Genomic DNA, 14,497 nt, shown 5'->3' with positions numbered 1-14,497 from the left:
GAGGTGCATTTTCCTGGCATGGTATAGGTCCACTTGCAGAATCTATGCCAACGCGCATTGAAGCTGGTTTGGAAGCTCGTGGTGGCCCAACACTGTATTAAGCCACTTTATGTTGGTGTTTCCTTTATTTTGGCAATTACCTGTATGTGTTTATAATAAAACTTAATCCACAGTTAAATTTGAGAAATTATTGATCCTGTTACTAAATTATGCTATATCGGTTGTGTTTTGATTATTGAAAGCAGGCTTCTGTGGTTAATCCATTTTTTTCTCTGCCTCTCGGGCCCCCTATGAGCCCTGTTGAGGACTACAAACAACTAGAAAACATCCTTTGGTGGTTATATGGTCACAGACCCAATCTTCCTCAATGTTCCAATAATTTATTTATTGGGTTGAGACTTTCATTCTACAGTCAGATTATTACTTTTTCCCATTGGTTCATTTACTTACATGGGCTGGGGTACATTCTAGGGAAGCACTCATGGACAATTATTACTTTCAACACAATCTCTTCTTTTCTGAGAGTATGAGAAAATCTCTATGAAGGATGTACAGCTACAGTATCTCATTATAATATGCAATAGAACAGTAATCACTTTTACTGACAACCAGCATACCTTGGAAAGGTTGAGGGGCAGAACAACATATTTTTACCTTGTCAGCTCGGGGATTTGGTCTTGCAACCTTTCGGTTACTAGTCCAACGCTCTAACCACTAGGCTACCTGCCACCCCATATACTGTAGTATTCATTTAAAAAAGCAGAAAACAACATTTCTTCTTCCCAAAATCAGTAGTTTAGTTCTGAAAGTGGTAGATAAAAGCACTTCAACAGTCTTGTGACAACGGAAATAAACATGACTGACATGCACTTCTTGGTAAATTCATTTCCCAGTTTTAATGCGTAGTTATTCATGAGCAATAATGATAGCAGGCTTTCTGTAAAACTGTATTACATATTCACACACAGGGAATTTTCTTATATAAACAAGTTAAACTACTTAATGCAAAACTAAGTCTGCAACGATTTACTGAATTAATTAGAGGAAGTGGGATTGAACATTTTGAGTAATTCCATGGCTGAGCATTTCCTACCATTGTCCTTTTAGGTTCAGATATCTCCCTTGTCGTCAGTGGTTTCTTATTCTACATTTTCAGAAATTCTTAATGCACTCCTAGATTTATTGTGTTTACAGACCTTTCTCCAGGTTGCTCATTCATTATGGAGAAGGATTTGAGATAAGACCATAGGGTTGTTCCATTTGTTGTTCCCATTTAGTACATTTATCAGCCAAAACATGACACACATCCTATATCCAAGAGCATGCTGTATCTCAACCAATGGCAGGCACAACACAAACACCTCAGATTATGTAAAATAGGGTCTCAGCTGCAACATAAGAAAATAAGTTTACGCATTTTTTTAAATAATTGACATTAAAGGTAAAAAAAACAATGTCCATTTTTGATTTAAAACCCTTTTTTAAAAGAAATTATCAAATTGAAATGATCAAATGATCAAATATTGTTTGACAACCTTGTTTCTGAGCTTTCAAATAATATCAAACACAACTGCTTATCTTTTCCAGTGATAAAGATATGCATGTCTGATGTGCTGGGGTATGCAAAATGGGTCAACTTTGGACGACTCCATCTCCACTTCTGAGATAAACATGTACTCCAAGAAAGTATTGATAAAAATATTTCCCTGCGATGGACACTGGAAAGCGCAACCAAGGCAGGCCAAAATCAATGTGGGTACAGACAGTGGTGGCTGAGCTGGAAGAGATGCTCTCATTGGACAGGTTACAAGCTGTGGCCAAAGACAGACTGCAAAACATAAACATGGAGTACAAAACAGCTTTTGCAACTTTTTAACTGCAGGTGTGTACAAGGCCTCACTTACTGCAGAGGGTGGAAGTGAATAATTACTGCTCATGGCTCTCACAGTTGAATGTCGGTTTGAATTTGATACAAAATGGCTGAGCTAGAAAGAAGCATATATTCTCAGGGTAGAAGAGGAAACAACAAAACAAAGACCAGAGATACAATAAACACACACCAAACGCACCAACTACAAAGACGGTAAGTGACAGAGCTTAGACTGTTACATCTGGTAGAGACGGACATCTTGTCCAAAGTGTTACCTCGGCATGTAAGGATCTTTGTGCTTTTTCTTTCTAGTTGCCACCCTGTGTTTTTCAGCCATCTGTCAAGAAAGATGTCTGTGTACTGCGCTCACCCCCTTTGTCTCACAAATTCAACTTCTTTCATCCACAAGACTGCAGAGAATTGTCGCTCGATGGAAATAGACCCACTGTGTTTTTGTTTTTTCACAACAAAGCTCTTCCCATATCAAAACCACAATGGATCTGTATGTACCTTGAAGTCTGAACCATTTTTAGAAATAATGTAAATCAAGCCCTGATTTTATACTGGAAAAGTTGTTGACTAGCATGCATCAAGAGCTGTCAGAATAATGATGATGACTGGAGAGAAGCTTAACTATTTCCTTGCAGTCTCATCTAGGAGGAAAGTGTATCTAGTCTGCACTTTGTTTGGAGAACATGACATTGATTATGAAGGAACTATTAAGGTTGAATCATTTAATGGCATTCCTCGTAATGACTTTGGAAATTAGAACCCGTGAGACCGATTTTGCCAATATTGGTCTAAGGCTTGAAATGGCCACCTACTGAACGAATGTGTACATACTGTACATGTACTTCATCGCAAAACTTTTAGTTTTAGAAATCAATAGATAATTGCTCGGGACTTAAAAATACTGTGCCGGTACACTGCTCATGCAGACTGAAGCTGTGGATCAATAGGAAAAATGCATCTGGATCACAGCAGGAGAGACGGAGGACAAATCGATAGTAAGCAAATTTCCATGCATTAAAAGCGCCATTGACTATTTAATTAGGCGATTCTCTATAGAAAAAAGGTGCATAAAAAAATCCTGATAAAGAACCATTGATAGCCCTTGATGTGACTCTTAGACAAAGGCTCTATCCCAAATGGCACCTTATTGTCACGTTCTGACCTTAGTTCCTATTTTTAATGTCTTTGTGTTAGGTTGGTCAGGGCATGAGTTGGGGTGGGTAGTCTATGTTCATTTTTCTATGTTGTTATATTTCTATGTGTTTGGCCGAGTATGGTTCTCAATCAGAGGCAGGTGTCGTTCGTTGTCTCTGATTGAGAACCATACTTAGGCAGCCTGTTTTCCCCATTTTGGTTGTGGGTGTTTATTTTCTTGTTTAGTGTGTTTTGCACCTGACGGAGCTGTTTCGGTGTTTCTTTTGTTCCTTGTTGTATTTAGTGTTCAGTTTATTAAAATAATGATGAACACTTACCACGCTGCATCTTGGTCCTCACCTTCTTCCACCAACGGTCGTTACACTTATTCACTTTAAAGTGCACCACTTTTGACCAGGGCCCATAAGGCATAGTTCAAACGCAGTGCACTACAGTAGGAAATATGGTGCCACTTGGAAACCAGCATCTGCAGATGAGAAATCCATCACTGTTATTCATGATTTTATATATTCATTTTGATTTTACTCTTATTTCGAAAGCGGGAAATACTAAAATACTAATAGTACTAATAGTAATGTGCGTTAAATGCATTTCAGAGGCTCTTTCAACTTTCTATTTCAGTAAGTCCTGTGATCTTTCAAAGAATCTGATGTTACTGGTGTCCCTGAGGGTAACAAGTGGCAGTGTCATATTAGGGAGCATTGGGGGAATGCACTGGAGAGAGACTTGAGTAGGAGGGAATTATATTAAATGAGAATAGTAGCTACAGTTAGGGCATTTTAGATGGGAGACCGTATGAGACAAGGCTTTTTTTTGTGTTGACGGCATGTAAATGAATCCTTCTGTACTTGTAAAGGGGTATACAGTAGGTGAAGACATTAGTGTTCTCTGTCTTCAAGTCCACTATATCAACAGATGGCAAAATTGATAAATCGGCTAGCTGTATGAGGTCCATATTAGGACAGCATCATATGGACACCTTTTCAATTTTCTTAGTTATTATACGTTTAAAGAGGGACGAGGGACGCCTGTCATATGGCCTGTTTTATTGAGTCACTCAGACTTTGTTCATCGCAATGCTCTCCTCCAGGCAAGGTGAGTATGGGTTTCCTCACAGGGGTGTAACCCAAATGTAGAGGGCTAAATATAGAAATTGTCTGGCAGGGTGGGCAGAAGAGTCACTTCCACTGGCCAGGCAAGCAGCAATGCATATGGAGAAAAACAGATGAATCATGAGAAAGTGAAAAAAAACTACCATCAATCTGATGGATGTGTGGAAGGAGGGGAAAAATCACTTACGGCACTGAAGCCAACGCTTCTGGGTGTTTGAGATTGCCTCATGATGACATTTATTTAGATAAGGTTGTCCCCACTGACCTCGGAAGCCTCCTCACGTTGTGCTGATGTTTGGGTTAACAGGGGTTTGTGGATATTGAAGGTCCCTTGACAGACTTCCTATTCTTGACCTCATAGAATTCGCTCTTCCACTTGTATCCTAATCAATATCCTTCTCAGTTCAGGTGAGGTGTGAAAAGGTGTGACAGATGGGTTTAAAAAGTGTGGATGCTGCTTTGAACCCAGAAGCACAGGGAAACGTAAACTTGATCAAGCTTTTGATGGTGTGATTGCAGCTCGGTGAGCAGTCAGCAAAACAGGAGTTTCATATCAAAAGAAAAGGAGTGGATAATATCCAATTTTGAGAAAAAGGTGTTTGGCTTTGACTTGGCTAAAGTTAGCATTTGATGATAGCAGCCAGTTTAAACAAAACCAAGCAATAGACTGCTGTCTCTCCTTGTCAAAAGACTGGGTAAGCAAAGAAATATGTAATTTTGAAATTTAAAGGTACATTATGCAGAAATCCCTCCATCATTTCCTGGTAGCTAAAATTAGAATAGTTTGCCTAATTGCGACTTGTTTCAGGAAACTAGGTGTATGTGTCGCGTATATGAAACTCTGCGTATATGTCGCGGGTCACTACTTCACAGAAAAGCCATTTGAACATAAACATGTAAACTTTCATGTGCCTTAATAACAAACTTGTTTGCCATCTGTAAATACGGTTGAAAGTGATGATTGGCTGAGATAATGAGTGGGCTGGACATGCTGAGAGAGGAGTTCAGATTGGTCTGCCACATAGAGGGTTCTGTCTATTTGAGCTGGTCAGTCTGTGTTGATAATCCTGTCCAATGCAGATTTTTTAAACACCATTTAAAATTTTGCTACATAAGACCGATTTGAGCCGGATGGTCACAATTTCAGATTATGTGACAAAACAAGCAGTCATTGTGTAGAGAATCATTGTATCTTCTAAACTGCTGTGAAATCTATTTTCCATAAGCGTAAATAATTTATTTTCAGCAATTTGAAGCTGGTGTACATAAAAACATATGTAAAAGACTCAAAAGCAAAAATAAAAAATGGGAAGCATAGAAATAGCACACATAAAAAAGACCTATCCTTTCTTAGACTTGCTTTCAATGCCAATGACAGATCTATAACTCACATGTCTATGTGAGTTTGGTCAGGTTGCCCAAAATGTTACATATTACAGCTTTATGTAAATGATTCCTTTTAAGTCATTAATTTAGTTGATCAAGTTCATTACATTCTAATCATCAGATATCTTTGTCACTAATCATCAGATATCTTTGTCTCTAAGTATTTTCTGAGACTTCTTCAAAAACTAGGAGCTCAGAACATTGGTTCAGGAAGAGGCTGTACCAGCACCTATTGCAGTGCCCCTTTATTGCCCCAAATTCCTCATAAATTCCACACATACAGAATAAGACTCCTGTCCTTTATTGAGATTTATTAATGGTTATCAACAGCATCTGACTTTCATAAATCCTCGTCAACAGCCACAGGGTATGTTCAGAGCTACTAAATCAGTGTATTCATCCATAGATTTTAAATATTCAGACAAGTCCCTGGAGGCTTGAAAGCAATACATGCTTATTTACTGGGACATATCAAACACACCTTGCATTTTAATTATGAGACAGGCAAGAAGATGAAGAGTCTGAATCTTGTTCAAGCTGTATCAATCTTTCGCTCCAGTTCACCTGGTTATTTAATAATTCCCTTGGACACTAAAACTGTCTTCATATTGAAGGATAGTAAAGTTTGGTCAAGAGTATGTTATATAGAGGGATGTTCAAGTATGTTAGCATAACAAATTGAGCTTTCAGTTACTCCAAACAGAGGTCACGATCACTATTGTTGATGACTTCCATCATTAAACATTTTGTAAATTGTCTGTTTCCAAAGGTTCAAATGTGACCTAGTGTGTATTTTTGAATCGGCAGCATTTCAGTTCCCTTTCCTAGAAATGGTACATAATCTAATGCTGAAGAGACCTGCTAACCTTCTGGGAATAGATCATGCGTGATGGACACCCAAGGACAAACATCCTCTGACCCAGATGCATGTTTCTCAGACTAACGCACTGTTCAACAATTGAATGTAGTTATTAGAGGTCTAAATTGGGACATACAGGGATGGATCTAAAACAAGCGCTACACCCTTGGCAGTTCGGAGGTTAGAGAAGCTGACCTGTAAACTGAGGGTTGCTGGTTCAAAACCTGGGTCTGAACTGGGGAAATCTGTCAGGGATGCAAACCAGGTAACATCAGTAACCATCAGGTAACACCTCATGCTGTTGTGCCCTGGAGTAAGGCACTTAACCCCACATCTGCACTGTGGCTTACCCTGTGCTGCTCTCAGCCTTGTAGGGGTGTGTTATATGACACCTTCAGAATGAAAAGAAGGTGAAAATATGAATTTCCATTTCACAATGGACATCAAAGAGCGACTTCCGCCCCAAAAACGTATCCTTTTGAAAAAGGCTGATGTAGCATTGATATGAGCCAGAAACATTTTATCTAATTTCAAAATTGACTTCAAAGAGTAAATAGGATCATTTTGGTCATAAACTCAGTCTCGTCCAAAACTGAGTTTTGTAAGTGAGTTTGTCATGACTTAATTGAGGGTCGGGTATGGATTAATTACATGCCCACTTTTGCCAATGATGCCTAATTGCCCAGAAACAACACGTTGTGGTCCGCCCCCAGCTAACATGTAGACAATGTTGTCAAGTCTGCATATACGTGCAACACAAGCACATTTCACTCAGCAAATAGGAGTGAAAATGGACTTCCATAAAGTTGGTGCAAACTTACAATGCATTTCAGCAATATTGCCCGATGACCAGGAATAGAGTATCTGACACGTTCACTTCTGTAACTGGTGTTGGTGAGTATGTTAGGTAAGTAGATAGCTGGTACTAGCTAGCTAACTTGTAGCTACTTTCAGTTATACAACATTATTTGATAATGCTAGTTTGAGTTAATTTTATTTTTACAGGGACAGCGCACATTAATCAACGTTTCAGTAAAAGTGCCGGTTTTAGCCAGCCGGCTAATTTTCAACCACAGTCCCCGGGCAGGTTATTGAAAACAATTAGAATATAGACAATAGCAACATAGGACAAGCAAGACATAGCATACAGACAGAGCAACATAGGACAAGCAAGACGTAGCATTCAGACATAGCAACATAGAACAAAAAGCAGCAAGACAAAATTCATAAAAGCAACAGAGTGTTTCCACACCTCACAAGATACAGACAACAGACATGGAAAGTGGCAACACACAGCTAGGGACCATGTTCACAAATCTGATTGACCTTTAGCCATGTCTTCAAGCATTTTGTGAAAGTGTGATATGTGGTGCAGTTATGTGTGTCTGATGGCAGTGTATTCCAGACATGGGAAGCTCTCACAGAGAATGCAGATTTACTAAAGGTGCTTTTCCTTAAGGGAACTATACAGTCACCTCTCATGGCAGACCTTGTGGATCTGCTGCCATATGTTTGGGTTTTCTGTTTAACAAAAATACTGAGTAGAGGGGGAGCCAGGCCATTTAGGATCTTGAATACAAGACATGCATCGGTGTATTGCACAAGATTTTCCCAACTCAGGACTTTCTGAGGATGTAACAGTGATGATGGCTATTAGGCTTCCTATCAAGCACTTTGAGAGCCTGCTTTTAGACAGACTGAATAGGTCTTAGACAGACTGAATAGGTCTTAATGTTGTACAGCAAGCTTGGGCCCAACTAGTCAAGCAGTATGTTAAGTGGGGGAGCATCATAGATTTGAAGTACAATTTTGCTACCTCTGTAGTCAAACAATTTCGTATAAATCGGAAATTAGCTAGGTTGAATTTGGTTATTTGAATGACCCTTTTCACATGCTTTTTAAAAGAGAGGTTGGAATCAAGTATGATGCCAAGGTACTTAAAATCAGATACCACCTGGAGCTTCTCCCCTGACACATAGACATCTGGCTCAGTAGCATCTGTTGCCCTCTTTGTGAAGAACATGTGTGAGCCATGCTAGCTTTCATACCACCAATGAAAGGGGAATGATACTGTAACTAGCTAAATACATCAAGCTAATGTGATGTGTAGCATGTCAGAGGAAGATGTGCATCGCTCACGTTAGCTAGCTAGCTACCTTGCTATCAACAGCTAACTGTAGCCCATTGGCATTAGGCCTTTTCACACTGCATTGTTCTTAGCCATAGACCGGCCCTATAGACCAGCCCTAGGCTAGTTAATCCTGTGTTCACACAAACATTTGTTAACCCGGGGCTAATTCACATTTGTTTTCCAAAGCCCTGGTCTAACAAACAAACACAATATTCAACCAAAATTCTATCAATGCCAAGCGACCAATATTATAAGTAAGGCAATGTGTCCTATTGATTCTAGTCTAGCATTTGATTTCCAACGGTGATGGTTTGTAAACCTTACTGTCTGCCTGTCTGACCTCCAAAACAACGTTTCAATTTTGAATTGTGATCATATACACAGACGAGACATAAACTTTCTGATCTAGGCAAAATCATGCAACAATATTATTATAATGGATAGCTATATCTAGGGTTGCAAAGAGTCAGAAACCTTCCAGTAAATTCCCAGATTCTTTCCTTAAATTCATCAAAAAATGTAGGTTATAACAGTGAACCTTTTTTGTGGGATACACATAAGGCAATTCTAGGTCTTGTGGCATATTCTGGTTAAACTATCCCAATTCAATGGAATTGCAACCCTCTGCATGCACAGTGCATTTTTCCATCACATGTGCAATGCACTCTTCCATCACATGTACAGCTCATTATCAAGATCTTGCACAATAATGAGACACTATTGAGCCCACACTACTGTACTGTTTGAGCAAAGGACTACATGCTTTCTGGTAAGTTTTGATTACAAATCAAGTCAAATCAAAGTTGATTTGTCACGTGCGCCGAATACAACAAGTGTAAACCTTACAGTGAAATGCTTACTTACAGGCTCTAACCAATGTTGCCAAAAAAAGGTATGTGTGTGTGTGTGTAGGTAAGTATAGAAATAAAACAACAGTAGAAAGACATTTGAAAAAAGAGTAGCAAGGCTATATACAGACACCTGTTAGTCAGGCTTATTGAGGTAGTATGTACATGTAGGTATCGTTAAAGTGACTGTGCATATATGATGAACAGAGAGTAGCAGAAGCGTAAAAAGAGGGGTTGTGGGTGGTGGGACACAATGCAGATAGCCCTGTTAGCCAATGTGCGGGAGCACTGGTTGGTCGGGCCAATTTAGGTAATATGTACATGAATGTACAGTGGGGAGAACAAGTATTTGATACTCTGCCGATTTTGCAGGTTTTCCTACTTACAAAGCATGTAGAGGTCTGTAATTTTTTATCATAGGTACACTTTAACTGTGAGAGACGGAATCTAAAACAAAAATCCAGAAAATCACATTGTATGATTTTTAAGCATGCTCTCATGCATGCCTCAGTGTTGCTTGCCTCGAAGTGAGCATAGAAGTGATTTAGCTCATCGGCTGTGCTTCCCTTTGTAGTCTGTAATAGTTTGCAAGCCCTGCCACATCCGATGAGCGTCGGAACCGGTGTAGTATGATTCAATCTTAGCCCTGTATTGAAGCTTTGCCTGTTTGATGGTTCATCGCATGGCATAGCAGGATTTCTTGTAAGCTTCCAGGTTAGAGTCCCGCACCTTGAACGCTCTGTCACGTTCTGACCTTTTTGTCTGTGTTTTAGTACGGTGTTTTAGTACGGTCAGGGAGTTGGGGTGGACAGTCTGTTTGTTTTTCTATGTTGGTTTTTGAGTTCGGCCTAGTATGGTTCTCAATCAGAGGCAGCTGTCAATTGTTGTCCCTGATTGAAAATCATACTTAGGTAGCCTGGGTTTCACTTTTGGTTTGTGGGTGTTTGTTTCCGTGTGAGTGTTTGGGCTACATGGTACTGTTTCGGTTTTGTAAATTCACGTTGTCATTTATTGTTTAGTGTTCTGAGTTTTAATTAAATATCATAATGAACACCTACCACGCTGCGCTTTGGTCCGATCCTTCTTCCACCTCTGAATGCCGTTACAAGCTCATTGCGAATGTTGCCTGTAATCCATGGCTTCTGGTTGGGGTATGTACGTACAGTCACTGTGGGGACGACGTCCTCAATGCACTTATTGATAAAGCCAGTGACTGATGTGGTGTATTCCTCAATGTCATCGGAAGAATCCTGGAACATGTCCCAGTCTGTGATAGCAAAGCAGTCCTGTAGTTTACCATCTGCTTCATCTGACCATTTTTTTATAGACCAAGTCACTGGTGCTTCCTGCTTTAATTTTTGCTTGTAAGCAGGAATCAGGAGGAGCACATATTTTATATGGCATACATTATTTTTTTGTTAACTAGTAAATAGTAGCCTACAGCAAAGTGTGTTTAAATCATTTCTAACTAGTTAAACATTTCTGCTAGTTAAGTGTTGCTACCATGTGGGTTTTAGCTTGTTTGAGCCTGCTAACTGAAGAGTGTTAATTCACCTGTTTCCATACATGTTTCATTTAAAAACATTTATCTTACAAAGGAGTTGTTTAATCTAACTGCTTAAGTATTTATCTGTACATGGAATTGTATTTGTTTTTTTTAAACATTGTTTTCCCTAATCTTTACAGGAAAATGCCACGGGCACTGCAGCTAATGTAGAAGGAAAAGCTGTGTACATTTGCAAATACTGTGCCACATCATATGTGAAGAATGCAACAAACATGCAGAATAATCTAGCCAAGTGCATAAAGTTCCCTCCGAGCTCACAACAAGCAATCTCTGACAAAAGTCCCTGTACTTCTATTCGAGGTGAAAATTATGAATCAGACACCTTATCGATAGCAACAGCTCATGGACCTCCTGGAATCAGAATATGTTTGACTCAATGGAGGAACGTAGTCAGAGAAATGCTGATGAATATCTTGCCCGAGCAGTGTATGCAACTGGTTCACCTCTGATGCTCACAGGCAATGTATATTGGAAGAGATTTCTGAATGTTCTTTGCCGAGCATAAACCCTACCAACCAGACATTTTTTATCTACTCAATAGCTGGATGCAGAGTTCAACAGAGTTCATGTGAAGCTAGAGAAAGCTAAATAGAGAAAGCAGACTGTATTGCTATCATCTCTGATGGGTGGTCGAATGTTCGTGGGCAAGGAATAATTAACTACATCTCCACCTCTCAACCAGTATTCTACAAGAGCACAGACACAAGGGACAACAGACACACCGGTCTCTACATTGCAGATGAGCTTAAGGCAGTCATCAATGACATTGGACCACAGAAGGTATTTGCACTGGTGACAGACAATGCTGCGAACATGAAGGCTGCTTGGTCTAAAGTGGAGGAGTCCTACCCTCACATCACACCCATTGGCTGTGCTGCTCATGCATTGAATCTGCTCCTCAGGGACATCATGGCACTGAAAACAACATGTACAGTCTACAAGAGAGCCAAGGAAATGGTTAGATATGTGATGGGTCATCAAGTTATAGCAGTGATATACTGTTACTGTATTTTAATTATACCAATGTGTTTTCATTAATTGAATTCCCTTAATCTATTTTATGAGAATTTGTAAGATTCTTGTTTGCATGAAATAGACAGAGACCAGTCTTATCGATAATAGGTAACAGAATTTATTCTCGGAGCGCGTTGCCACGTTACCACGAGCAACAGTTTATATACAATAACATGACGTTATTTCATTGCTTCTAAAATGAATCTCCTCCTCTCGACTGGGACAAAGGGAACTTTAAAAGTTACAGTGCCTTGCGAAAGTATTCGGCCCCCTTGAACTTTGCAACCTTTTGACACATTTCAGGCTTCAAACATAAAGATATAAAACTGTATTTTTTTGTGAAGAATCAACAACAATTGGGACACAATCATGAAGTGGAACGACATTTATTGGATATTTCAAACTTTTTTAACAAATCAAAAACAGAAAAATTGGGCGTGCAAAATTATTCAGCCCCTTTACTTTCAGTGCAGCGAGGATCTCTGAATGATCCAATGTTGACCTAAATGACTAATGATGATAGATACAATCCACCTGTGTGTAATCAAGTCTCCGTATAAATGCACCTGCACTGTGATGGTCCGTTAAAAGCGCAGAGAGCATCATGAAGAACAAGGAACACACCAGGCAGGTCCGAGATACTGTTGTGAAGAAGTTTAAAGCCGGATTTGGATACAAAAATATTTCCCAAGCTTTAAACATCCCAAGGAGCACTGTGCAAGCGATAATATTGAAATGGAAGGCGTATCAGACCACTGCAAATCTACCAAGACCTGTCCGTCCCTCTAAACTTTCAGCTCATACAAGGAGAAGACTGATCAGAGATGCAGCCAAGAGGCCCATGATCACTCTGGATGAACTGCAGAGATCTACAGCTGAGGTGGGAGACTCTGTCCATAGGACAACAATCAGTCGTATATTGCACAAATCTGGCCTTTATGGAAGAGTGGCAAGAAGAAAGCCATTTCTTAAAGATATCCATAAAAAGTGTCATTTAAAGTTTGCCACAAGCCACCTGGGAGACACACCAAACATGTGGAAGAAGGTGCTCTGGTCAGATGAAACCAAAATTGAACTTTTTGGTAACAATGCAAAACGTTATGTTTGGCGTAAAAGCAACACAGCTCATCACCCTGAACACACCATCCCCGCTGTCAAACATGGTGGTGGCAGCATCATAGTTTGGGCCTGGTTTTCTTCAGCAGGGACAGGGAAGATGGTTAAAATTGATGGGAAAATGGATGGAGCCAAATACAGGACCATTCTGGAAGAAAACCTGATGGAGTCTGCAAAAGACCTGAGACTGGGACGGAGATTTGTCTTCCAACAAGACAATGATCCAAAACATAAAGCAAAATCTACAATGGAATGGTTCAAAAATAAACATATCCAGGTGTTAGAAAGGCCAAGTCAAAGTCCAGACCTGAATCCAATCGAGAATCTGTGGAAAGAACTGAAAACTGCTGTTCACAAATGCTCTCCATCCAACCTCACTGAGCTCGAGCTGTTTTGCAAGGAGTAATGGGAAAAAATGTCAGTCTCTCGATGTGCAAAACTGATAGAGACATACCCCAAGCGACTTACAGCTGTAATCGCAGCAAAAGGTGGAGCTACAAAGTATTAACTTAAGGGGGCTGAATAATTTTGCACGCCCAATTTTTCAGTTTTTGATTTGTAATTTTTTTTTGAATTATCCAATAAATGTCGTTCCACTTCATGATTGTGTCCCACTTGTTGTTGATTCTTCACAAAAAAATACAGTTTTATATCTTTATGTTTGAAGCCTGACATGTGGCAAAAGGTCGCAAAGTGCAAGGGGGCCGAATACTTTCGCAAGGCACTGTAATTCAAAGTTCATTCCAACTCACTAACACATACACAAGACACACAACACAACTGAATTAACTTTTGACTCCTCACCATTATCGATCACCACTTAGCTGACAGTTCTAATTAACAGAAAACCTAGGAATGCACTCACTGCCTTCTAAAACACACCAGAGCTCAGGTTCATCGGTTCAACCATAGGTTAACTACCTTATCGGTTTACTTAATCCACAACCCATTCCTTTCTTCCTAGTTGGAATGGTGTTCATTAACTTTAATTACTCCTTGTCGGTGTCACACAATCCCTTCTTATGAACTCATATTGTTAATCAGATATAATAAAACAGAGCATAAGTTTACTTAGTTACAGTTTCATTTAAAATAAGACTATCTTTCAGTCATTTATTCATAATTTTCCTAACATATACCTCACCAAGCAAAGTGAGAAGAATAAGAGCACCAGTAAAATAAAAAGCTAATTATTTAAATGTATGATCACTCAGCTGTGCCAACAATGGATCTATTACCGGTGTGATCATATAGCCTACCTCAAATTTGGCCTGAACAACAATGCATTGGCAGGGCAATTCAAGCAAATCCAATATGCGGTGAAATTTGTTGGGCCTATAGTTTACTGCACAAACCTCATTGCTACAGTACTGTTTTTAATTGGTTCATGTTGCATAGGCTTACATTTTTTAAAGTCATGTTAAAAG

The sequence above is a fragment of the Oncorhynchus kisutch genome, linkage group LG2 (assembly GCF_002021735.2).
Source record: "Oncorhynchus kisutch isolate 150728-3 linkage group LG2, Okis_V2, whole genome shotgun sequence".
NCBI classification, from domain to species: Eukaryota; Metazoa; Chordata; class Actinopteri; order Salmoniformes; family Salmonidae; genus Oncorhynchus; species Oncorhynchus kisutch.
Note: the sequence above shows the minus strand (reverse complement) of the source record.